At 41.4% G+C, this 27,545-nt stretch overlaps 1 protein-coding gene and 1 long non-coding RNA gene across 2 annotated transcripts in view; one reads left to right on the top strand and one right to left on the bottom strand.

The window, feature by feature from the left end:
- Positions 1-27,545, top strand: part of WDR1 (WD repeat domain 1) — a 369,582-nt gene that overhangs the window by 5,398 nt on the left and 336,639 nt on the right. The gene's annotated exons all lie outside the window — the stretch shown is intronic.
- LOC308594809 lies at positions 772-27,130 on the bottom strand. Its single transcript, XR_014011632.1, has 4 exons — positions 27,026-27,130; positions 3,301-3,394; positions 2,112-2,810; positions 772-1,457 (listed from the first exon to the last, which is right to left on the bottom strand). It is a non-coding gene; the product is annotated as an uncharacterized lncRNA (long non-coding RNA).

Here is a 27,545-nt window from a genome sequence, read left to right as displayed (position 1 = left end):
TATTTCCAATGTGCAGAGATGAAGGAACGTTAATTCAGTTTAAAAGACAGTCTTTATTAAATATAAAGAATGTAAAACTGCCACAAGCACCCCCTCCTGCCTTAACAGCAACGGTAAAATTGTTAAGGCTTAAAAGTATCTTCCTGACACAGTTACGTCTTACTTATTATCTTTTCCAGATACAATCTGTTCTGGAGCTATGTGGGCCTCACAGTAAAATTGCTGGCAAATGTGCCTGTGTTGTAAACAAAAAGAGGGAGAAAGCGTTACAGACACTTTCCTTCAAATATTGTTGCACTGTCTTGCTGTGTATCTGCTGGGTTAATCTGCACTGTTTTAATAAAAGAATTCTATCCCATAGATTTTCCCAGATGCACAGAGGGGATTTTGAGATGCCTCTAGAGAAATCATACTAAAAACATAAAGATAGGCAAATGGGGAAAGCCAAACATTATTACTACTGAATCCAGAAAGTCTGACAGAAACTGAAGAACAATAAACCACTCAGTTCATAAAGAGCTAAAGGAGACAGAGCAGGAGCTGGAAGGAAAGAGGGGGACACAAAATATTTGGCAAGAAGATCCATTTGTCACCAGACAAGCTCTTTTTGGATAGGACTCCAGTCCTTGTTCTGGAAAATTATGGGAAGTCCATGGTATCCATGGGACAAAAGGTGAAAGATCAGACAGAGCCTTTCCTTGTATTTTCATGTGTGTTGTGCACATTCAGGACGTCAATAATTTCCCTGCTCCTTCATTTTACCTCCCTCCTGCCACGCTTTGTTCAAATTTCTCTGTGTCGCAAAGGAAGTGTTCTGTCTGGGAGAAATAGAATCACATTGTAGTATAATTGATGGAGGTGTAGATTGCACACTGCACAAATAAAGACCAATAGCTTAATGCAATCCATAAGCAGTGAATATCTCATCTGTAATTTGTTATTAATGCACAGGGTACATGAATCCCATGTGCAAGACCACATATACTGTCAACCACTTAGAACTTGTTTCTTGTGGGAAATAACTCATGGTGATAATAATAAAATGTGTGGAAGCTGTTCCTAGCTGTGTTTTCACTTAAAACGGATAGGGCACAAAAATGTTAATACAGGCAACTCTCAATTTCCGCACTTTCAATGCACATGTGACCGTCTTTGGCACTGGAAGAGGGTGAAACAGGGGCGGAATGGGGCGGCCTTATGCACCCTCCACTGATGTGTGCAGTGACCTGGAATTTAACCCTCACATAAATAGGGGGTTGCCTGTAGCCCAAAACTATTATGGGAGATGGCAGCTCTTTTTCTAAAAGCTTTTGAAGTCACAGAAGCCCTATGGGCAATATTTGGCAAGCCTGCTATGCCACAAAACAGCAGGGCTTTGTGGCTTTTAGGAGACCCTGAGCCAGGTTACCTTTAGGAGGGCACTGGGCAAGGCATCTTATTCACCTGGCACAACTTCACTTACTGTATTTTTCGCTCTATAACACGCACCTGACCATAACACGCACGTAGTTTTTAGAGGAGGAAAACAAGAAAAAAAATTCTAAACGAAACAGTGGATGTATGATTTTTGTGGTTCATGCTGTGGCCACAGACATGTGATCTGACAGTGAGTTTGGAGTAGCCCAATGCAAAAATCCTGAGGATCCATGTGGATCCGTGCTTTGTAACTACGTTTTAAGTGGGGAGGGAAGGAAAAGCACTCAAGGGACAAGGAGCACGCATGGGGTGTGTGGAGAAGGATGCTGCTAATAATGCTATTTAGCGAGCTGAGTGGGGAGGAGAGAGGGACAGAGAGCCTGCTTGCTTTAAAGGAGCCAACCGGACAGGAGCTGCTTACACTTGTGTAAGCGGCTCCTCTCCTCTCCCACTTTGCTCCTTTAAAGCAAGCAGGCTCTCTGTCCCTCTCTCCTCCCCACTCAGCGGCTCTTCTCCCGCTTTGCTGTTTCAAAGCGAGCCACGGAGGGGGGAAGGAAGGGGAACCATGGATCCTCTGCTCACAACTGCAGCAGATCCCCCCCCGCCACCCGTAGGCATTCCCTCCATAACACGCACAGACATTTCCCCTTACTTTCTGGGGGGGGGGGGAGTGAGTGTTATGGTGCAAAAAATACGGTATGCATTCCATGTGAATAATGCCCCTTGCTTTCAAGAGTAGTGAAAGAAAAGTGCTGGGGAATTTTATGACCCAGGTGCCATGCGATTCAAATGGTCATTGCGGATACAAGGAATTCACAGGAGGGTGAGGAGGGGGGCAGGAGACCCACCACTGATTTACCATGTAGTTGGCATAACCAGACCATACATGCACAGGGCAAACTGCATGCCTGTGCTCTGTGTGGACAACAGGAGTTCCTGCTTCTCATGACGATGTTAACAAGCCAGTGTGTGCAAACACTTTCTGTACATATGTAGGGCCCGTTGCCACAGCCAACTGAACACATGTAGAGCGGAGCAGGGCCAGCTCTTGTAATCCTACTCTCCCCCCCCCCCCAGTATGTACATTCATTGAACCCAGACGAAGGGCTGCTTGAGTCTCTTGGCTGTCCCTCCCCCTCAGCAAGAAGTTAAAACTGGGGGTGGGTAACTGGACCATTCATAAGGGTGATCAAAGGAAACATTTAAAAAGCAGGTTCCGGGCACTCGTGAAAACATTAAAAGTCAACACACAGAAAATGGGTGAAATAATGTAAGCTTCATTTTCATTTGCTGGGCAGTATGGCACTCTGGAAAATAGGATCGGCACAAGAGCTTTACGTTCTTCTTTGTATTTCCCATTCATTTTAAAGGAGTTCTCACAGGAGATCTTTCTGCTGCCCATAGAAAATAAAAAGTTATTTTTCAAACAAGTCCGTTTCCCCCCTCCACATCTGATATCCCATCACACAAACTCACACACACTGTTGCATTCAATGCTAGTCAAACTGAGAACAGATCCACAGAAATTAATAGACAAGAATAGCTTGGGTCCATGCATTTCAGTGGATCTACTCAGAGTAGCTCTTAGCTGGAGACAACTCCTACACTTCAAACATTCCTGCCCATGTAACTTATATTTCATAGTAGTCACTATGGAGTCTTTGCAGTTTGAATTGTTGCAACAATTGTTCCTTTTACACAAGGGTTCTGCTGAATGCTCACTGTTATTGTTGCTGAGTGTGCTTTACTGTGGTTTTATGACTGTTCCATCAAAAGAAAAGTTAATATGTCACAAAGGTTGCTATTTATTTTTTATTGCTTGTAGATATATTCTGTCATCCCTGTCGTGTTAGGACTAGGCAAACTGCCTAAAACACAACTTACCATTGTTATTAAGCTGCTAACTTCTGCGTTTTCTTTGGCATTCTGAAAACACAGCACATGGAGAAGCAGAACCAGATGGTAAGCAGAGTGCAACCTGCAAAACCATTTTGGGAAAGAGAGCGGCCATGAGATCATGCACCTCTGCAGAGAGCAGATGTTCCAGCAAGCCTGTGTGAGCTTTGGAGCTATCATGTCCATAAGGAATTTCCATATTAGTTAAAATGCTCTTGCAGAGGTCTCATTCGTTTTAATGGGCATTGTGCAGGAGAACTTCCAAGTGGATTGCATATTTGGAAAATTTAAGTTCCTAACAACTAACTAGTAATTAAAATAATAAAAGCAATCCATAGCAATAGCTTCACTTAAAATGTAGTTTCAGCATCTAGGATGACATCTTAATAATTATTTATAATGCTGGAATAGTGCAGAAATAGTCTGATATGGATGTACAGACATTTTTGTTTTATCATGCACTGATGAAGATGTTAATTATTATCAGCAGGCCTTTCCTATTTTATTGAGTTTGCCATTTGAAACATCAACACAATACAAGGTGGATTTTTTCTCTTGATACATACCGTATATATATTTCCAACATCTTTAATGGATCTTCAGAGCAATAGCAAATATATTTGTGTTAAGATAATTGTTTGAGAACTCTCCTTTTTTAAAAAAATTTTATTGGGTTTTTGATAATTTTATACATATAAAACATAACCATTTCAAACATTAAAATACAAGGTTCTTTTGAACCTTTGGACCTCCCTCCTTCCCTCCATGGGTTCCATATTTAAGTTTGAATTTCTGCATCTTTTATTTGCTGCATCTTTTACCATTATCCATCTATTATATAGCCATAATTACCATAAATAATTCCACATTACAAGTGCCATTACATCCCTGCCAAAGATTTTAACTGTTTACAGTGGTCTTTTAAATAAATTACAAATTTACTCCAATCTTTAGAAAATACTTGATCTTCCTGTTTCGGATCTTCTACATCAGTTTTGCCATCTCTGCTTACTGCATAAGTTTCATCTGCCATTCTTCTTTTGTTGGTATTTCTCCTTCCTTCCATCTCTGGGCTAGCAGCATTCTTGCTGCCGTTGTTTGAGAACTCTCCTAACATATCACAATGCAGCCTTCCCCTCTGGGATTTTATCCTTCTCTCACAAATCCTATTCTCTCGTGGCATAACCTGAGAGAGTGAATATTTGTGTGGATAGGTAGTAGGATTATTGCAGGAGCTGCTATTTGCATGTTCTCTCTCTCTCTCTCTCTCTCTCTCTCTCCACAATAGGTGAGGGGAGTGCTAATGTTTCTGTGTGAATGTATGTGTGGGAAAGAAGTCCAGAAGTTGATGTTCTCCCGAAGAAGCAGTAAGAAGGAGTTTGCTGGAAGGTGAAAGTGGAAACTTCTCAGAAGGAACTGCATGGCCAAGCTGGGTAATGTGCAGAAGGCTGAGTGCAAGGACTGGGAAGAGAGAAAGACTGTTTGAATGCTGAAGGAAGAAGCTGAAATCTTCAAGTAAGAAAAAACTAAGCCCATGCTTGGATAAGCATGTGAATGTAAATACGTTGCACATATTCTTCTTTAACTATAAAAAAGCAAGTAAAAGCTTCTGACTATTTTAACAAGTGTTTGGACTTTGTTTTAATTTCAAGAGCCACTATTGCACTTGATTTGGCTTCCAATTTAGCTACTCTGCCAACACTCTTGAGGAGACTCAGATACATATCAAGTCCCCTTCTTTCAATAAAGAATGCAGGTCCTTGCTTGTCACAGTGACTGAAAGTATGCTATCTCACTCACCACACCAGCTGCCAGAGTCCTATGACTTTTGGGAATTTCTTCTGGGTTTTACAGGCTGCAGCTTCCTTTAACGTTTCCCACAGGAAACCTCTGAGTGCCACAGTTCAGTACTAAGACTGCACACCCTAAGCCATTTGTAGCTCAAAAATGCAGGTTTTTTTGCAACATGGCATCATTTGTGCTCTTCCTCATCACACTGCTTTCAGTCTTCAGATGGGTGGCTGTGGTTTATTGACATGTATTTGAAAACCCTCCCTTTGATTAGAGGACACATTTGTTAGACCTTCTCTTGGTTTTTATATTTGCCCACTCACAACATAATGAACATTGCTGGGAATGCCTACATCTGTTCTCGACAGGGTAATGCAGAAGCAAATTGCAATGTGACTTTATTTTTGGAACGAAACCAGTGTGTTAAGAAGCACTTTTCAGGGGCAAAAAATATGAGGTAGTTCTAGAATGTGTGCGAACCAGGTAGAAAGAATAACTCAGTCTCCCTTGATTCTAGAATAAACTGTCCTGTGTATGCAGGCTTAGTCTGATCCCCAAGACAACAACAGAATATTCTTCATCTTCAAAGGAAAGTGAAAAACTCCACCAATCTATGCAGCAACACTGGGGGGGGGGGCACCATGAAAGCTATAAAATGACTTGTAAGCTCACCATATAAACAATTGTAGCTAAGCAGCAACGCATGACATGACATTATCTGTCTTTCCTGTACAGATGTTTAGCCATACCTCAAAAAACTGTATAGCAAATGCACACATATAAAGCCAGTCAAAAACGTCAGTGAGTTGAAACCTAGAGAAGTCACTTAAAACAATGATGTAGCACCACCAAAAGCCTGTTAACAGGAGTTTGGTTGAGACATATATTTTTTTGGCATGCCTCAGTATACACTTTAACTCCAGCAGTGTCCTTCCATTCAGTAGAATGTAGTCGGTAAGTGACTGATCTCATGAAGGTGGGGCAAAGCCTGCCCTCCGTGTCAGAGGCCACTTTCAGAACCCCAGGATGAAAACCCCAGGTGTCAACCCTAAATGCTTGCACATGAGAAGAAGTGCTGCATTGTAATAGAAAGTCTGCATTTTGCTCAGTAATTCAGCTGTAAACCAATTGTGAATAAAAGGAAGAACGGGGGACTCAAGCTGATCTGGAGCCGCAGGAGTGCAAAGCTCAGGTCAGTGTATAGAGCACTTCAGCTCTGTGTTTAAAACAAGAAACAAGGACATGGGGAACGACTTCTCTTTGCCCATCAAAGCACTTCGCATATTCACACTGTGATTTACACAAATATTTGTTTAATGAAGTATTGCAGTAGCAGTTAATATTTGTTGCTCTCCAAGCGGGCGGAGGAAGCAAGGATGAAAACCAACACCTCAGACAACGCGAGCAAACCTTTTGCCTCTAACAGCCTCCATTTTAAGGTTCCCCATTGACAAGGACAGAAACTGAGAACTCTGAAGCCCATGGCAGTTTTCTTACATCCATTTAAAAAAAGGAGGAATCAGGAACAACAAAAGCACACTTCTACAAAGACCCCCACACTGTATATTCAAAGAACATTTTAATGTAATATTCAATAATGGTAACCAATAAAAGGTTAAAATAATATAAAGTCTAGGGTACTAAATTCTTATTTTCACTGGGCTTTGAGTACTGGACAATTGAAGTGAGGAATTTGGCTTGGTGGTCATCCTATTTAGTTTTAAGTTTGTTTTCTTGCCGTGCAACACCTTAGTTGAAAATGAGGTATTGCAGTGAAATTTGGTACACAGAGCAGAGCACGTCTGGATTTTGAAAGTGAGGGGATACGAATGTTGACACATTAGAATGAAAGCCAATTTGCATTTTCAATATTTCCAGTTTGAACACCAGATTAGTCCCCTGGTATATATTTCAGTGTAGGGGAAGGAGTTGTGTAAAACGCACTGTATTGTAAGATCTCCCCTGAAGTTCGAGATATCAAAAGTGGATGTGCATCATTCATTTAGGGCATCATTCTATGAATCCTGTTCGAACCCCCATTGCAATCTGTCTGTCCATTTTAAAAGGAGCTGGGGGAAATGTGAATAAAAATTCCCTGGGTGTACACCCTAATGGAAGGGCATTGCTACCAGGAGGAACATGAATATAGTCACTACCTGTCAAGTTTCTAATGCTATAGTTCGGAAATAAGCATCCAGCTTGCCTAGAATTGCGCCCAGAACAAGTAGCATGAAAAGTAGCCTTTGGCAACTGTGTCACATGCGGGGGGAACTTTTTCTAAACTGATGCTAGAGTAGGGTAACAGAGGGACACAGACTGTTCAGGTGCACCAGTGGAGTACCAGAGTGAATCCTATGGGCAGCCTTGACCTTCCTGCAACCCTGCACCCATCGTCTCCTGCTAACCAGTTATGGCCGCCTTCTCCTTCAAGCGCTCTGTTTAGTCAGGGCCAGCCCACCTGTGGGTGGGATGAGGCAGCCACCTTGGGCAGCAGAAGCCCACCACCTGCTGCCACCAGCGAGATCTTACCAAATTCTTGCAAGATCTTGCAGAGTACACGAGATCTCACCAGAAACCACTGCTGCCTCTTTGCAAGTACCGCTGCACGACCCAGGTAAGGGACGATTCAATGGTAGTGGGATGGCATATTACCATTTTGCCTCAGGCAGTGAAATTGGATACTCTGCCCCATATTTCATTTGATTCTGTAAACTAGACTGTAAGCCCATTGGGCAGGGCGTCTCTCCCATAGCCTTTGACTGTGCATTGTATTTTCAGGCTCTTCAATAATAAAAAATATAAATATATTATATGTCTTACCTTATGCTGCAGGTAAAGGGAAGGGATGAGGGGGATTTCACTTGATCCTCATTTTTAAATGAACTCACCTAATCTGCATCTCCTGGATTGGAACATACTGTAATTATCCTTCAGATTTTGCATTTCTCTAAATTATGGAATAAAGATCTTGAATATTTTTTTTTAAGTGTAAAAAAGTGCATACTTTAGGATAAAATATTTTAGAAATGTATACATTGAGATAAATGACACAAAAATGCATTAGGTAAGTATTAGGTATGTGTATAAATGCAATATTTGTGGGTCTCTCTCTCTCTCTTTTTAAATGGATTTATGAATACACATGCAAAATTGACACAGACCAGAAGCAGCATGATATGCCCTTCCCTAGTTATAGGCCTGAATTACAGTAAAAGTCTGCTTGAATGATGATTTTATATCTGAAACTGAGGGTCTGCAAACTTCATCGCTGGGCATTGATGTAAGCCTAGTTGCGTATCTAAAGCTAGTGCAAGCCTTTGGGAACTACTAAGATTTGACTGCAGGCTGACGAACAAACTGATACTTGAGCAAATTGGAAAATTAGAGACAGCTGCTTAAAATATTCTCTGGTGTTTGGCACGATATAGACTAGTCACCATAAAACCCTTAATACCTGCTTTAACAAATTTCTCACATCTTTTGCATTGTTTCAATGCCAGCTTCAAATTAACAAACCATGTTCTTTGTGTGCTCTTGGAAGTCATCAGCATGCCATTATATTCTGCATCACAAAACCTAACTGCCTAAACAATATCCATTTTTGCTCCAGAATTCATTGTGCAATTCTGTGCATGCATTTTTCCTTATTTGCCTAGCTCTTGTTGATGGACCAGAGGACTGCCATGTTGATGGGAGAGTTTCTCTCCAACACGAACAGCAGCTTTGGAATTATGTTTTGTATCAGGAAAGAAAACTTTCCCTGCCTGCCTGTGATCCCAATAAAGATATGAATGAATGAATAAATAAATAATTTTCACCATAACCCCACAATTTGTCAAAATGAGTCCTGCCAATTTCAATTTCTGCTGCTGCTGCTGTTTATTTGTGTGTGTGTGTGTGTGTGTGTGTGTGTGTGTGTCCGTGTCCGCTCGCCTGCCTTGCATCAGTTTCTTAAATCTCCCTATGTGACACTATAGAACTTGCTTAATATTGTATACGGTGCAGAAATTTAGGAAGACACCTTAATCTACAATGTCCACACCTAGATCCCATGGGAGAATTTGTAAGTGCTTTAACTCTTCTGTAAACCAAAGGGTTGTAAAAATATTATTTATTTAGAATATTTCCAGACCATTTTTCATTAAAAAAGAAAATCTCAGGGGGTTTTACAGTGAAGCAAAACAGTACAACAACACCCAGATTGCAGCATAAAAGTCAGTTAATTTGGGAATGTCCAGGCAAAAAGATTAGTTCTTAGTTAGACTATAATAGGGTTGCCATATTTTGAAAAGAAAAAAAGAAAAAAAGAAAAAAAGGACACATTTGCCTAGAGAGGCATGAGGAACTTAATTAACAATACCCAACCTGCATTTTAAATTCTCTTTGGCCACTTTGGAAGGTATTGCTTTGAAAGTCAGACACTCCCCGCCCCCCCGCCCCAAATATACTGGGCTTGCCTGCCGACTTTTGACCCGGGTTATGTCTAAGCCTCCCCACCTCAGCCTTCCAGAAAACCACCGCTCCCTTTAAAAAGCGAGGCTACTTGGGGAGAGGAAGCGGCATGGGGGAATTGCTGATTAAGCATTCACGATCTGATCAATGGTGCAATGGGGGGGTGCATTCAGTGCCTGTGTATATATGGGAGTGGCGGGGTTAGTATTTATTTATTTTATTTATTTATTGAATTTATGTACCACCCTATACCTGGAGGTCTCGGCGTGGTTCACAGAACAAAATCACAATACAAAACCACAAAATATATAATCAAAATAAAAACAACCACCCAATAACCCCCCGCCCAGCAAAAAAACACATTTTAAAAGTGTCAATCAAGTCAACCAAAGGCCTGGTTAAAAAGGAACATTTTTGCCTGGCGCCTAAAGGTGTATAATGAAGGCACCTGGTGAGTCTCCCTGGGGAGAGCATTCCACAGATAGGGAGCCACTGCAGAGAAGGCCCTGTTCCCGTGCTGCAACCTCCAGACCTCTTGAGGAGGTAGCACACGAAGAAGGGCCTCAGAAGATGATCTCAGGGTCCAGACAGGTTCATATGGAAAGAGGCGGTCCTTGACGTATTGCGGTCCTGAGCCATTTAAGGCTTTATAGGTCAAAACCAGCACTTTGAATTGGGCCCAGAAACTAATCGGTAGCCAGCGCAGTTGGACCAGGATCGGTGTCATATGCTCAGACCGTCTTGCTTTGGTAAGCAACCTGGCCTAATATAAGATTTATTCACTTCAGCTTTGCAGGAAAAGCCCAATTCCCTGAGCATGCACACGAAAAAGGGGGAGGCATGCAGGAGAGACATGCTCCCCCCTTCTTTTGTTTTCCTCCAATAAAGGTAGTTTCCCAGCGATTAAGGCCTTGGACGTCTCACGCTCAATCTCAAAGGCACCATCCCACCATGGTTGCTCACTTGCTCGTGGAGACTGTGGACCAGACGTACTTGGACAGCAACAAAAAAAACCTGGACATTTTGCATAATTTAAAAAATCCACTTTAAACCTTATAAAGAGGACGTAATCTGGGGAAATGCAGACATATGGCAACCCTAGAATATAAGCCTCATTTCAGGTGCACCAAACTATCTAAAATGAACAGCTCTGATTCTTACTCTTGTGATGTAATATCATTTATATTTAAAGCACATTTGCGATGTTGCTTCCTCCTATCCTTACGCTGCCATATACTCCAGTTTTGTTTTATAGGAAGATTTTAAACTGATAAAGAAATAATGGTTATCTAATGGGAAGATTCTTAAACCTGAATGGCAAAACACTTGGCAGATTCTTTTTAGCCTGAACTGAAGACAGCACAAATGAAAAATTGACATGAGGAAAAACACAGGGCTATTTATTCTCTTTTCTGAAATCCCTTTGATATTTGTGGTTTTAAAAGCTTAACTCTTTCTCTCTTGTTTCCCTGAGATATTGTATAACTCAATGCATCTATTCTCCCAGATCTCAAGGGCCTGGATTTGCCCTAATCCTTAATAGAAAACGAAGTTGTTTTCATAAACCAAGGTGTACACTGACTCTTTCATGCTATACATCTTTCTACTCCTGTGGTCAACTACCTTGCAGTTATTATCGCTTATTTGTTCAAGTGGTGAGGAAATATTAAATATCACAAGTTCTCAGCAGAGACTGGACAGTAATTATCAACAGATGGCTAGCGGCAGCAGAGCAAGGGAGATGGAGGGTGGAGGAGAGAGGCCTTCTCCCTCACGGACGCACTGGCTACTCATCTGGCTAAGTCAAGAGTCACGTTAACTGCTCCACTATGCCTTTGAATTTACAAGTCTTTATTTTGAGATTAAGTAAAAAAAATAAATGTAGTGCTGTATTACTGGAGAAACCCAAAACTTAACTTATAGAACAATACAATTCCATTATTATTAATAATAATAATAATGGATAGAAGTTACAAGACAAGCCCTAGACAGTGGGATTAAAGGGAGATGGGAAAGGTTTCTCCCAATATTTTATTCTGTTGCTCTCAACTAACAAGGGGCTTACATCCAACTTTTCCCTCAAATGGCTTTACAAACTCCTTTAGTCTCTTTTTCTGTCTTTCTGTCCACATTTTCTTTCCTTGATTCATATCATCTAGTGTTTTCCTAAACTCTTCGTTATCTTCCTCATCTTCCTCTTCTTCCGTCTCACTATCCTCCTTCGCAGGTCCTCCTCCCCCTACACCAGCACTTCCCTGTGCTTCTTGATCTTGGCCTGGGGGGGGGGTTGGAGGGGGGGCTGTTGGTGGAGTGTAAGGTGGTGGCTTAATCACTCCCCCTCCTCATCTTCTGGGTCTTCTAACACCAGAGGCTTCACTGTACAAATCCTGTTCTGTGTGTTGCTGTCACAGCAAGACTTTAGCCATGGTAGATTCTTTTTTACATTGGTCTTCCATGTAGAGATATAGGGGATCTGGTCTGGGTGGACATTTAATATATTTTGCCACAGGGGGTTGATTTGCCACAGGGGGTTGATTAATTGCAAATCAAAGCCACGCAGTTCCCTGGGTTGGCAAGTCCACCTCACATAAAGTTTTGAGTCTCTGTTTTTCAATTTGAATCATCACTCTTCGTGGCTGTTTTCCAGTTATTTAAAAAGCATTCCAGAGGAATACATTGGCTTGCTCCAGACCCTATTTTTTTCAGATACTCCCCTCCTAACTGGGTTTCAAAATTCTCTCACACTCCACATGCTACAGTTTGTCAGAAAATGCACAACCCTACAATCGCTCGGCCAAGGGGACACTAAGCCTTAGCCCTCATTCAACAATTCATCCACTGGAGTATCTGACACACAACATGTCAACAAAACACTCAATTCCCTCTGCCCCATTCCCTTTCCAAAACCTTTACCAATTCCTGTCCTGGTGGCATTCTTACTGCACGGGCACTGTACTGCCAACTACCAGGTGAGGCTGATCAGGCCTCTGGCCCTTTCCCTCGGGCCCCTAGCCCTTTCCCTCGGGCCCCTAGCCCTTTCCTTCGGGCTTACCTTTTCCGCTGCGGACCTGTCCCCTCGGCGCCGTTCTGTCCTCTCGTTCTCCCTCAACCAGATAATAAGGCTTCAGGATAAATATAAATATATAAATATACACACTGTATGTGTATCCCATATGCATGCTGTATTAATATAGTGCCTTCTGAGCACTGCAAGTCCTTGAGCTGCATGAAGTATTTCAGTAATCTGCACAACAGTCCTGCAAAGTAGGTCAGTTTTAATATCTCCATAATGCAGAGGGGAAAGGAAACAGAGGTGGAGGCTTGCCTCAGGGTAATGGCTGAGATGAAATTTGAAGTACTCTGTAGTCATTTCAGTGCTTTCCATTTTGCGTGGCTTTTAAAATCTTTTAGAATTTGCTCCGCTTTGGTTCTGCTTCAGAGTTTTGTTTTTTTGATTTTCATTCTCTGCTGCTTGAGTTTTAGGCGGCAATTCATTTCTTGTTTCTGTCTTGTCAGTTACATTTCAGATCTTTTACCTTTACTGTAAACCACTCAGACAGGTGGCATATAAATGCTGTAATAAATAAAAACAGACAAGCAAGCAAACTGCATATTTCATAGCTCATATGACTCTGAACTAAAGCATCCAAGACAGATGGCCATCCAACCTTTGCTGGTTCTTTCTGCCTATGTGCAGAACTTTACATTTGTCCCTACTGAAATTCATTTTGTTAGTTTGGGCCCAGTTGCCCAACCTGTTACTCGGACCCTGAGATCACCTTCTGAGGCCCGTCTTTGTGTGCTGCCTCCTTAAGAGGTCCAGAGGGTGGCAACATTAAGACTGGCCTTTTCTGCTGTGGCTTCCCATCTGTGGAATGCTCTCTCCGGGGAAGTTTGCCTGGCGCCTTCATTATATACCTTTAGGTGCCAGGAAAAAATGCTCCTTTTTAATCAGGACTTTGTTTGATTTGATTGACATTCCGTCCTATGTCCTTTTAAAATGTGGTTGGGCAGGGGAAGGGGAGGCGTTATTGGGTTGTTGTTTTTATTTTGATTATGTGTTTTGTGATTTTATATTCTGTAAACAACAATGGTTTTTCCAGTCAACTTTCAGTGGGTCATTACGGTATTTCAAGCTTGGATGGAATTCCTCTAAAGATCAGTCATGTAAGACCAGCTTCCCTGACATGATCACTTTCACCACAACCGATCTCCTGGGACATGCAGTCATAGCAGTGTTAGGTGAAGTTGTGGAATAACCAGTCTCATATAACCAACATGCTTAAATCTAATGCATGAAGGGGTTAATGCCATAGAGTAAGCTGTCCTGCCAGGCTTAGTTCACCTTAGGAAGGACAATCCTTCGATTCTCTCCAGTCTGAGACTACATGGCCCTTCAAGTCTTTCTTGTGATCCTATACCAATAATTTGGGAACTTTCAGCACTGTAACGAAGCCATATTTTACTGCCTGTGTCTTCTGGCTGCTGTATGGGAAAGCACATGAATCTGACTTTTGGAGAATTTGTAAGTAAACCATTCTAAACTTCCCAGGTGTGTGGTCTTTTTCTATGTTAGGGGAAGAGGGGAACTTTGGAAGGAGATTAGAAGGGCATATATTAAAGGTATACCAGCCTGTTTCCACACTTCACTTTGCTGCATGTTTTGTGATTTTAAATCTGTTTGTTGCATGCTGTACACAGAATACTGAGCTGCCCTTAATCCTGACATGAAGTTTCACAATTATATAAAATTGTATTAGAAATGTACATAGACACAACAAATGTAGTGTACCTGTGTGCAGTGGAAGAAGTGCAATAATTATGATATTATTATTATGGCTCTACACAGCCGCCACCCCCAGTTCAACCCATGTGGGAAAAGGGCTTTGAAGCTGAAATAGAGGAAATAAGAAGGAAACTCTGTTGCTTCGTTTCTTGTGCTAGTCAACCAGCACCATCGGTGTCACCTCTAACTTACTTTCTTTCCACTCTTCCCTTCCAACCTCATGAAAGGAGCTAGCTCTCACACTTTGAAGCCATTGTGCAGAGTGGTCTGTGATGATAGAATGGCAATAAATAAATCCGTAACCTAATAATTCCCATTTATTTCAATAGAAAAAAGGATTGAGGCATTTGGTGGCTCTGCTTAAGACAACTGGCTTCAAACCTGCTTGTGGTAAAGCCAAGTTTGTGGTAACTCTCAGCAGTTTACCACAAGCAGAAGCTGCCATTTTGCTTGTCACCATCCACTCATCATCTGGCATGTTTGTGATGCAAAAAAGAATCCAGTTTTCTCACATTGAATGATTTAGACAGTGGCTTTTCAATGAGAATGGAGCTGAAAATATCCACCAAAAGTAAAGCAGCTTCATTATAATATTTCTGTTATAATTCAACTTCCACCCAAGTACAAGAATGCAATTATGTTCTGGATGTAGCTGCAAAGACTTTTGGAAGAGTCAAATACTCAGACTATGATATTGGTAGCAAGTATATGGGACAGAGCAGGTGATAGGCAGAACTGAATGCTTTCACAATCAAGTAACCTAGACTGAGGGAGTGCAGTAAACCTTAGAGTTTTGCAGATGGAATTACCAGATTCACAGACCAGAAGGATTCTGGTCCAGAACTTGAACATTTGCCATGGTAAAGTGGGGAATACAGAACTGGTTCGATCCCTGCTGGGCCTTGCAGGAAGCTGCACGTAGGTTTGTTTCACTCACTTGTTTCATAGAATTATAGAATCATAGAATTGTAGAGTTGGAAGGGACCTCGAGGGTCATCTAGTCCAACCCCTGTTATGCAGGAATTTCAGCTCAAGCATCCATGATCGATGGCCATCCAACCTCCAGTTCCAACCTCCAAGGAAGGAGAGTCCACAACCTCCTGAGGGCGTCTGTTCCACTGTCAAACAGCTCATGCCGTCATCAAGTTCTTCTTGATGTTTAGTAGGAATCTCCTTTCTTCTTACCTCCCTTGATTCGAACACTAGACTTCTGTTGATGCAGCCTAGAATAGCATTCACTTTTTTTGCTGCTGTATCACACTGTTGACTCACGTGAAGCTTGTGGTCTACTAAGACCCCTAGATCCTTTTCAAGCCGGGTCCCTGGTCCCCCATCTTATATTTGTGCAGCTGGTTCTTCCTGCCAAAGTGAAGAACCTTACAGTTGTCCCTATTGAAATCCATTTTGTTAGCTTGGGCCCAGTTCTCCAATACGTCATTTTGAATCCTAATTTTGTCTTCTGTTAGCTACCCCTCCCAGTTTGGTGTCGTTTGCAAATCTTATTATTTGGAGAAGAGAAGATAGAGCTAAATGATTTGGCTGCCAGACAGGCAAGACAATTATGGTTGTCAGAATTGTATTCCTCCTTAAACTCTGAAAAGTCAATTGTCTAACCAAAGGAAATCCATTGCCTCTCTTGTGAAAACGTAGCCTTGTGCTGGTTTTCTTTCCCCCTTCTATTCCTCCAGGTGTGGTTTAATGACTGTTGTTCGTCATAAGGAGAGAAAACCTATCTTGGGAATTTTCCAGTTTAACAAAAGCAATGCCACTTTCTAGGGACTTAGACTGCAGTATTTGATAATGGCAGATAAACTAACTGCACCCGGTCCTTTGAGGAAAAAATGTATTCCGAGCTGTTCAAGAGAAACAGAGAAAAAGAGGGAGGGAGGTCTTTAAATCTGTGGCACTTTGGGAAGAAAAGATTTTTTGTTTCAGGCATAAGCATCTAAATTTAATTTTCAGTGCACATGCAACAGGTCTAACACGATTCCTCATTAGCGCTACACAAAAAGGAATACAATTCCTAAGCATTTCATGCCCCAAAGAAATAGCAGGCTGTCACAATTTGTTATTATCATAACCAAAAAACATTAATCATTCTAATGGCTAATCGGCTGGAAGAAAAAGAAATACTAACTGATTACTGGTGTAAAGGAAAATAAATACCACACATACAAGGTCTGATTCCCCCCACAAAAAACTGAATCGCTTTTGTCAGGTATTTAACTTAAACCAGCAAAACAGACCGTCAAGATGGAGCATTTAAATGGATGCCTGCAGCAATGGGCCATCAAAGACCTCTTTATTTGTTAAATATGGATTATTTAAAATAAATTACAGGGCACTTTCACTGGATAAACAGAGCCTCAGTGGCTGTGGCGTGCTGTACATGCTTAATTGAGCCACAGAAATTCAAAATGTCTGTGAGGCTATGTAATCGCCTTTGACTCTGCTGATAGGGCCTGATTCTCTTCAGCAAAAGCCAAGCCATTGAGAGCTGTGAGGCAGGATCGTCTGGAGGAATGCAGGCAGTTTTAATGTGGAATATAGATTTATAATCTCTCAGAAATTACAGGGACGGAGTGTTCCAGGATGAGCATACAAAGCACATTCAGAAGAGAAGGGGCCAGGGCATATGGCATTTACTTCAGCTCAGTAATTTTAATGTGGGAGGTTTTCAAGCAAGATACGTTGCAGCCTTTAAAAAATTAAAAGTGTATGGATGGGGGAGGTCTTGATGATGGGGTGGGGGAATTAAGGAGCTTTCCCACTGCTTCATTGCAAAAGGAAGTCTGGATGAGCCCTCAAAGGGGGCAGGAGACTTTAACAACTTTTGAACCACTGACCAGAACTTCACCAAAGCAACAAGCCTGAATAAATTATGCCAGTGGTTTTTACCAAGACTGGAAAGAGATATATGATATGCTGTCATAAAAACTGGAAAAAGGGGACCAAAGCGACAATTTTCAGAACTTTTAACTTGTGGTATCTATGACCTTTTCTTATCTGTGGCAGTTTGAAATTTGACACTTTTGTAGGTATATTATGTATTTCAAGTTATTAGCCCAACGGATGCTATTTTTAGAAGCTAGAGAAGTTTGAGGCATATATTGATGAAAGCATATTTTTGCTACTCACCTTAACTACAGGAGCAATCATGTACTCCTATAACAAAGGTGTGTTGGGGGGGGGGGGCTTTTGCCAAAGTTTCTCTGAATATATACACTGGGAAGATTTGCCATTTTCTCTTCCATAGGATATATGGGAATCAGTTGGATCTTCAGCGCTGCTGCTTCGTTGTTAATTTCTCCCTCAGTTGAAAATACAGTTAGAAAATAGTTGCCAACCTGAGGTCCAGATGTCAAGACTAGTCAACAGAAAATGGCTGAGTACTTGTATACGAAATGCATAAGAAAAAGATAGTACACAAGAAGGAATATCAGCTCCTGAGGGAAGAGTTTTGCCCCCTGAGGCAATGGTTTGTAAATAAGATGTGGTTCTCTTTACTGATACTATTTCAGATCTGGCTTATAATGGGTAGACTGGGAGCACATATTTCTTTGAAGTAGATTTACGCACTTGGCTAATTATAATTGCAGGATTAGTCCCTGGTTTACCCTGGCATTAAAATATGACAAGTAAAATGGGTGCATGCAGAACAAATTCTGAATTACTATTTTAACCTTGGACATGTGGTACTCATTTTGACAGGAGCTATGACCTCAAATAATATTACTCCCATTTGTCAATATCTTGGAAAAATGGTTTGACATTGAGAGGCAGCGCCAAGGCTCTTTTAAATAACAGCAATTACTAGAAAGAATGATGTAGTCAACCACTTTAATAATGGCTGGGTACCTGGGTTTTCTCTTTGGAATTTCAACACTTAACAACTTTCTCTTTAAGTGAGCTAGAAATGTCTGGATTTGAAAAAGTCCTTTCTGCACAATATGACAATGAATTGCCTCAGGAGGCCATTCTGTCATTTTGTATATGAAACAGAGGTGTGAATGTCATAAATTGCAATAATTCAACAACATGTTTAAATCAGTAAGTTATTAGTTCACAATAATTCAGCACAGGTAAGAAATTACAAATTAATATGAGGAAAGAATTGCCTTGGATGGATTCTAGAGGGGTCTGCACTGGCTGGAAGATTCCATTCAGATCCCACTTAGCTGCTTCAGAAAACAGCCCACGCAAAAGACTCTCCAGTTCAGCTCAAGGTCTGAGCCTGCTTCAGAATAATGAAGCTTTGTTCCTCCTCCCACCCCCACTTCATCATGGGAAAAGCAAAACACCTATAACTTCTTTTTTGTTGTAACAGAAGTAGTTAAAATTTGCAGGCACAGTCGCTCCCTCAGAGTAGATAAGGCCTGGCACATTACAGGGGGATTTGCTGGGCACCTTGTTTGCTTGGTTTTGTTTTTAAAGGGAGCCACCTATAACATTTCCATTTTTGGCAGAAGTGGATGAACTTTGAAGGGCTGATTTAGGTGGATGAATTCTCCCAAATTACAGAATAATAACAGCATCCCAGGGAGGTGCCAGTAAGGAAAGATCAGGAAAAGATGGGCAAATGCCTTGAGGCACCAAGGGTAGGATGAAAGGGGTGTTCTTTAGACCAGCCTGAGTTAGCTGGCTTTGAGGGGTGTGTGTGTGTGTGTGTGTGTGTGTGTGTGTGATTTAGTTGTGGCACACTGAAACTCCTCATATTCCAAACTGTGTTGTTAGGGGCATTAAAGACTGTTTCTTGACGATTTCTGCTGTGGCTCCTGTTGTCCAAAAGCTTCTACAACTGATTAACACATAATTTCGCAAGGCCAAGCATTTACTCTGTAAAAAGAGCAAGAACAATATTTAGGAGTAGGGATGTTGCATTGATGAAAAGAAAGAAAAAGAAAGAACGCAAACTTCATTTCCCAGGCAGACATCCTAAATACAGGTTAACAAAACATAAAACTGCAAGACATGAAATATGATATAATTGGTTGATTTACCTACATCAGGAAACAGAGTTGGACATTAAAATTCTGGGACACAGTTTATGGAAAATAGAGGTTCAAAAGGACACCAGGGGATATAGTGCAATAGGGGCAAGGAAGCCCATTAATCCCAGCGAGAGGAGAGACATGGCTATCGAACTGCTACAGGAAAGGCAACTGATCGCACAGGGAAGGAACCTGCGAAACAGTTACGAGATCCTTACTGGCCTCCAGAGGATGATGACAAAAGGAAATCAGAAAACAGATAAGGAAGGCCTGTGGAACTGGTTGGAATACATGATTATAAATTGGGAGACAGGGGAGTATCCATTTACAATGTAACCGAAAAACCATCTGTGAGATTACAGCAGAACATTGTGTGTTCCTAATTTGCAAATTACCCCAAGGCCAGTCTTGTCCCCCCCCCCCCCTTAATGGCAAATCATAGAAATACAGTAAGGAGAATTCTGTGGTGAAGGTCTGAAGGTCTATTACACATATGGCTGTGAGCTAAGTCCAAGAGTCTGGTGCGACCAGCTAGTTATGATTCAGAGGACTGCCCACAGTGGCCTGTCACTAGCCCTGCTACCTGCTGCCACTAGAAGATTCCTGAGCAGGTTTTATATTTTCACTGCTAGCTGCTTGGAGGTCACTTTCTGCAACAGAGAGGCAGGATAGAAATATGTCCACATATGCACAAAGCAGAAGGCCTGCACAGCTGCTCATGGTGCTTGGTATTCTGGGGTCCTTTGGGCTATGAAGGAAGCCAGGCAAAGATGGCAGCGCAAGGGCCTCAAGTCTTGCTCTGAGCATACCTACCATTGGCACTGCAGGCTGCAAAGAAAACTCATTTTGCAGCTTCCATGTCACCCTCCAGTAGCCAGCCACAAGAGTTATTTAGGATTGTTTAGAGCTCACCATCTTCCCCTGTGGGGGAGATACTTCAAGAGCATTTGAAGACCTGCTGTGACCAACTGGCTACATGTTTCATGGGTAAAGCCTCTCGACTTAGGGGTCAGCAAGGTTTATCTTGCCTGGACAGATCAGTCATGCGGAGATCGCTCCATGGGCCGGATTGTGTGTGCGCCTGCGATTTCCGGCATCTGCGCATGCGTAGACATGATTTCCGGGGCCACGGAAGTGAGTCCCCATGCTGCGCTGCGCCGGTTTAGCGCAGCACATGAGCGGGTGGCTTGGTTCAGGGGTGGCTCGTGGGCCAGTCAAACAACCTCTAAGGGCTGCTTCCAGCCCATGGGCCTCAGGTTGCTGACCCATGCTCTTGACTCTGCACTTTTTGCAGCTCTGGCTGAAGTACTCAGTGCCAGAATCCAGGATTTCCTGTGGGACCAGTTTCAGCTCTGAGCTCCCCAGATGTGTAGAATGATCCCATCTATGGACTGGGAAACTTTCCTTGGAATCCCCACTCAGGGCTGATGTACCTGTTATGTTAATAGTGTGATTAGCATTCATAGTGTATGTACGCATACATGCGCGCGCACACAGTTAAATACCCGTTGCAGGCTGGAGGCAGGGGTTGCCAACAATAATTGCACAACTAGTGATAGGAAAAGGCTCCAGTCACCCGTCACATCTTGTATTTATTTATTTTATTTTTTTTGAAACTCAATCACACCATCAACATAGCACACCATTAGGCTCTCAGTTATGAAACTCTCTGGCTGACCTTGGCTCAGTCGCTGTCTTTACCTAATCTACCTCAGAGGATCGTTGTTGCCGTGAGTTCCTTAGAAGATGGCCAGGAAGAAGATCAGAGTGATATACAGATGTTTGGAAGGAGGATCATATGCAAATGTGATAAATAACATTATTTTTTAAAGGAAAAATACGTAGAGGAACTCCTGACTCGCTTCCAAGAAACCCTGGGGCTTCTCAGCACACAGTTTGAAAATCACTCAAAGAGCCTGGGATGGTTTCTCATTTACATTAGCAGTTTTCCTGTTCTGCACCACAACAGCTCCCTGGTCCTTCTTCATTACATTCTCAGAACCATTATCACAGATGTTCCCGTGCCCTTTATACAGCATTATCATTCGAATAACAACAGTAGCATGAGGAATTCTCTAGTCTGTATATGTACAAATGATTGCCTTGTGATCCAAGTCAGCCCTGACTCCAGGTAGCATCCTGCTTGAAACCCTCAGCGATGCAAATGAGCTGATGTTGGCTGTTTGTCATAGACTGCTCTCCAGTCATTTCCTTAATGACTTGCTAATGTCCCTCTCTATATCCTGAGCCTCACACACTGGAACTTTGCAACCTCACACAGGCCAGCGCAATCGAGACATCAGTTGAAAGGGATATCATGTTCAATTATTAATTTATGCCAGCACTTGTTTCTCTATATATTCCCACTTAAGGTCCAATCTCCAAATCTTCAGGTTATTGACTTTGAGCAATTCAGAATTTATCAGCAGAATATATTGGCAGAAACGAAAACTATTCCCCTTACAATAAAAATTAGCCTGAGCTTTGCATTTTGACTTCCGAAAGATAACATGACTTACTGGTCAGGATTTTGCTCACGTACTCTTCCTATTATGCATTCTGACTATTCAGTATTACGTTTACACTCACTCTCTCTCACATGAAGAAAACCCCAAGGCTTTGTTCAACATTGTGTGATTATTTCATATATAGAATATTTAATAACCTTTCTTGGATGTTAATACTTCAACAAGTTTTCTTTAACACCTATCAATTTCAGTGGGAGAAATTTCAGAATGCACTTCATTTTCTTAGTAAACATTGGACTTAGGCTTTGTTGATTTGTGCTAAATACGGTATTATTTGTGAAATAATATAATAATATTTGCTGTTGTGTATTAAAATATTGGATATTGCAGTGAATCTTCTTACATCTTTTCCAGCTCTCTTGACAGTAGGTGTGATGGCTAAGCTGTGACTCAAACCTAACATATGGAATTGTGTCTTGAAAGTGCTTGCCAGCTTTCAGTCTCTTTTTTCAAACTTCAAGACAGACATTGCATTTCAATGTATGTTAATTTTTCTCCCCAGTTTTGAAAGCAGGTGTGAGGATCAAACCTGTATCTGCACCTGAAATGTAAGATTGTGCTCCAAGTATGTGTACCAAGTTGTATTATTATAGGTAGCTGCTCAGGAGAATTACCGTATTTTTCCATGTATAAGACACCCCCGGTATAAGATGCCCCCTATTTTGGGGGACTCCAAATTAAGAAAACACTACCCGTGTATAAGACGAATCCCATTTTTTAAACCCAATTTTTTGGTAAAAAACCCGTCTTATACACGGAAAAATACGGTATGTTGCAAATAAAACATGGAATGTCCAAAAGACTAGTTAAACCAAAGTCCTTGTGTCACTTGACCAATCAATTCTTCAGCCAAAAATGTTATATTTAACAATCTTAAAAAGTTATATTTGATCCATAATGATCGATATTGGATATAATTCTCCTTATTTAAATTAATTGATGTATAAGTACACCACTGAAATCTAGATGCAGGGGACATTCACTTCAATAGGGATTGTGTAAAAGAACTTCTGATAAATTGTTCCCATTTGATTGCCTGACAAAACTGAATGGACAGCACTGCAGAAGCGTCAACAGATACCTATAGCTTTGATGGCAGGATGTCAAACTTTCCTTCACAACCTGTATAATTTTGCCCAGGTTTTGCTTTCTCATATGGTGAAAAAGCCAGCTCAGCAGCTTCCTTGTATTCCAAATAATTTTTCACTCTTCACAAAGGAAGCAACATGCATGGTGTGTCTAGTACATTTTACCACTTGTCAAGTGCTCCTGAACTTTGAGTTGCCTCAAAATGACAACATAAGAAGATACTTTCAAGCTGAGTAAGTTTTCTCTTCCTGCATGCATTCATTTATTTTGCACTCATTTCAAAGTGGCTTTGCAGCACTTCATAGACTGCAGACAGGGAAAAACTAATATTGCTCTTAGAAGCTCTGGTCATGTCAAAGGTGAGAATAATTGTACCTGACAGACAGGAAAGCAGTAATTGGAAGGAGGCTTGATTTGAATAGCAGCTTAATTTTTATTTTCTTTACTCTACAAATTACATGTGCTATAAGGTTCATCTCCTTGATTTTTCCACAAAGCACCATCTGTACGCCTCATAATTTATCTATTTATTTAATAAATTTATATACTGCCTCTTAAAAAGAAACTTTCTCAGAAGAATGTTGCCCCATGCAACAATGTATGGGACAAATGCGTAGATTTTTATTTATTATTTAATAAATTTATGAACTGCTTTTCCAGAGAAAATGTCCCAAAGCAAATAGAAACAATACAAAACCTATTAGAAACTTTTAAAGGGGCCAAAATAAATATAATACTAATATATCAAATCACATAGTTTTGAAAACCGAAACAATAATTCAGACTCAAATATAGCAAGCTGCCAGTAAGTAAGTGTTGCACTGGCAAACAAACGTTCTTCTCCCTGGTGGCTGTTAGCTCTCAGACATGGACAAAGAAGAAAGACCTCAGAAGTAAATCTCACAGGTGAGCCATCTGCTATAGGTGAAGGTGAAGCTAACTCTGCCCCAAACTGTTTAGGGCTTTAAAAATCAACACCATCACTTTAAACTGGTCCCAGGTATACTCTGGCTGCCAGTGCAAGTGGTACTACCAGGGCCGGATTTAGGTTTGATGAGGCCCTAAGATACTGAAAGTAATGGGGCCCCTTATATGTCCTTTGTCAACAACAAATTGTCACTGCTTTTTGTGTTGAATATATGCTGGAGGAAACTCTTGAGAGTCCCATGGACTGCAAGAAGATGAAACCTCTCCATTCTGAAGGAAATCAGCCCTGAGTGCTCACTGGAAGGACAGATCCTGACGCTGAGGCTCCAGTACTTTGGCCACCTCCTGAGAAGAGAAGACTCCCTGGAAAAGACCCTGATGTTGGGAAAGATGGAGGGCACAAGGAGAAGGGGACGACAGAGGACGAGATGGTTGGACAGTGTTCTCGAAGCTACCAGCATGAGTTTGACCAAACTGCGGGAGGCAGTGGAAGACAGGAGTGCCTGGCGTGCTCTGGTCCAGGGGGTCACAAAGAGTCGGACATGACTGAACGACTAAACAACAACATATGCTATATGGTCATTGATGGACCTAATAGGTGTCTCAAGCCATTTGCACATGTTGCCGTGAAACCAGTCCATGCAGAATGTTATATAGAAATGAGCAAACCAGTGATATTTTAGGGAGCAGGCCAGCAGGCGGGGCCCAGGACTTACATCATAGGAGCCTACACAACACAAAACACTGTTGCTGCAGGTAGGTTTCATTTTATCTGTTTTTTATCTTATATTTTGGAAATGGACATCCAGGTTTTTTCCCTTTAATTTTTTTGGGGGAGCCCCCAAGAGAGTGGGGCCCTAAGCTGTAGATTGCTTAGCTTAAACATAAATCCGGCACTGGTACTACACAGGTGTCACATTTTCTTATCTCTCTCCTCCCCCCATACCTGAGCAGCCACAGTTTGCTTGCGTTGAAGCTTCAAACTTATCTTTAAAGGCAGCATTCTGAGCAAGGCAGCATCAGAAAATGAGGTGAAACGGCAGAGCTGCTGTTTGCAGTGAATGACGTGTGTTTAGTGTAACATCTCCCTTGGCCTTGAGAGTCAGATGCAGAACAACGACAGCTGCAAATGCCGGACACCAATATTGTCTCCACATGCTTCAGTAGCAAAATTTCTCGGAAAAATCATTTGTTTTTCATTAGTCACCAACAACACTTTGTATAAAAAACCTGCACAAGATCTGCAAGCAGCACTTTAGAAATGTTAGTTTTTCTTTAGACAAAGTTCACCAGTAATTAACAGAGTACTTGTTTATGATCTTCTATAAAGATTATGTTTCTCTATGCCTTTGAAAATATAGACCTTTTAATTTTATTTTTATTTTTCTGAAAACACTAAAAATGTGAGTCACTAGCTTTTTGGATTCCCAAAGCAGGATATTTCCTAATCTGGGGCAGGGGGAAAGAGAAATAAGAAAAGAAAAAGGAAAACAACCAAAATATTATTCTGTATTTTTGTTGCCAATCCTATAAAAAGGATTTGTTTTTATATAAGGCTCCATGAGCCTGTGCTGTAAAAGCTATATATAATTTTGTCCTGGTTTTGAGTCATTTGGATACCATTTCCCAGGAAATGTAAACTCACATTTCCTTGTGTAAAAGTGTGCACTTTAAGCAATCTGTGAAACCCGCCCTTTTCATATGCAAGGGGGCTTATCTGAACAGGAGAAGCCTAGAACGTTAGTCATGAGATTTACAAGCTAAGAAGTAAGTTCTGTTTTTTGTGTGCAAAAAAACTGCACGCGTGAAGAAATATCTCTGCAAAACCATGTCTGATATCCCATTAGTTATGAAATTTTAAATAAATTCTGCTTGGGATTGTAGTTGTGACTTTTACTTTTCTTATGCAGCTATTCTCTAGGTCTATGCTTTTTAGCTGTGTTCCATGGAATTAGTGTGTCCTTTGGTAGGAATTCTCCAATTTAAATACAAAACCAGTCATGATGACTTGCCTGAAAAGCACCTCTGCCCCCACTACTAGATTGGGGGTTATTTTGGCCAGCACTATTTTGGTAATATCCCTGTCAGGCACCACCAGCCCCTAACAACTGCAAGCTGCAGGTGGGAGGGAGAGGACGATTCAGTGCAATAATTGTTAATAAGAATTTGTATGACAATCATTTGATGGTAGGATGATGCAGCAATTTTCAGGGTTAGCAAGGGTCCGCCTAATAAATAATAGGTTTGCTAGCATTGAATTAAATATACTGCCCCCACTCCCAAAGGGATAAACTGGAGACCGGGTGGAGCCAGAATTATGGGTCAGGGTTGGAGTCAAGAGAGCAAGTTGAAGAACTGGGGCAGAGCCCTAATACGGATAGTTCAAACTGTAGGTGGTGGGAAATATATCTGACCCACGTGTGGGTAATTAACAAAATAATTGGGTGGGCACCTAGATTCAGAACATGGGGCTTTGCACACTCTCCAGTGGGAGAGAGCCCCCAGCAGAGTTAAAAACATTCTCAGATTTGAGCAGAAGGAAGGCATGGAATATAGGTTGTTAAACTCTTATACCGTTTACCCGTCTTTAAAGCTTTTTCTCTCCCCTTCTTGCAATGAACAGACCACATGCGTTATTCCATCCAGCAGCAAGAAGAACACAGGTAGATGTGTTTTGGGTGTTTTGGGTGCAGAATACAGCATATAGTTTTAAACATGTGGTCTGAACTTGATCCAAGTTCATCCTGGTGGATTACATGGCGAGAAAAGGAAATAGAAGGAGCTTCACTTCCTCCCTCATGGAGGGGAGGGGAGTGACCCACCTGAGTCAAGGAATAGACCTCTCCCCTTCACGCACTAACTAGAGCTCATGCATAGTTATGTTTGACTTCAATTTTTCACACAAACGTTATCCAAGCACAACTTCAGTGAAGAATTTTGATGGGTTTATCTTGTCTCATTATGAAGCAAATACTGTACTAGGATTCCTATTTGTTTGTTTTATTAGACTGGAGGTGCTACCAGATATGTGCTTATTGTGGAATGGGTACTTCTTATGCCTACAAGTTCTTTGCTGCAACATCAAAACAAAGTTGTTGTCATCAAAATGCCAGTCTATATTACCCTCCCCCCATTTAATTTATATTTACCTTTTCTGGGGGAAATCTGATAAGTCAAAAAGCCTCATTTGTGATATGTCAGCAATTGGCTTTCCCCATTTGGAAGCAAACTGGCTTTGCAGACTCTGAAACTGGTTACCTACCAAGAAGAAGTTCCACCAATCAGACTGGGTGAATGGCAACACAGAAGACAGAACCCTGTAAGCATTTTCGTAAGGAAGTTGCTTGGCCACATTTTGCCCTGAGAGCTTTATATTTAATATTTAATTGTGCCCTGTGAGCTATATATTTAAATTGTGGTGGCAGGTGGGAGGAAGAGACAAGAGTGACTTTGGTGATTATGACGTTCCCAGTGCCACAAACTAGCTGAATATCTAACTAGATTATTTGCCTAAATCTCTGATAAGAAACATGGTAGGACTGGACTCTACATTGGTGTTAATCCTGTTAGGAGATGTTGATAAACTATTAGATACCAAAATGCCATTTCAAATGCATACTGCAGTTATTGCCAGAGCAGCAAATGTTTTCAGAGCACTGGCTAATTCTG

This window comes from Podarcis bocagei (genome assembly GCF_964188305.1).
Source record: "Podarcis bocagei genome assembly, chromosome: 9".
NCBI lineage: Eukaryota > Metazoa > Chordata > Lepidosauria > Squamata > Lacertidae > Podarcis > Podarcis bocagei.
The sequence above is the reverse complement of the archived record's forward strand: the minus strand, read 5'-3'. Positions and strand labels throughout refer to the sequence as shown.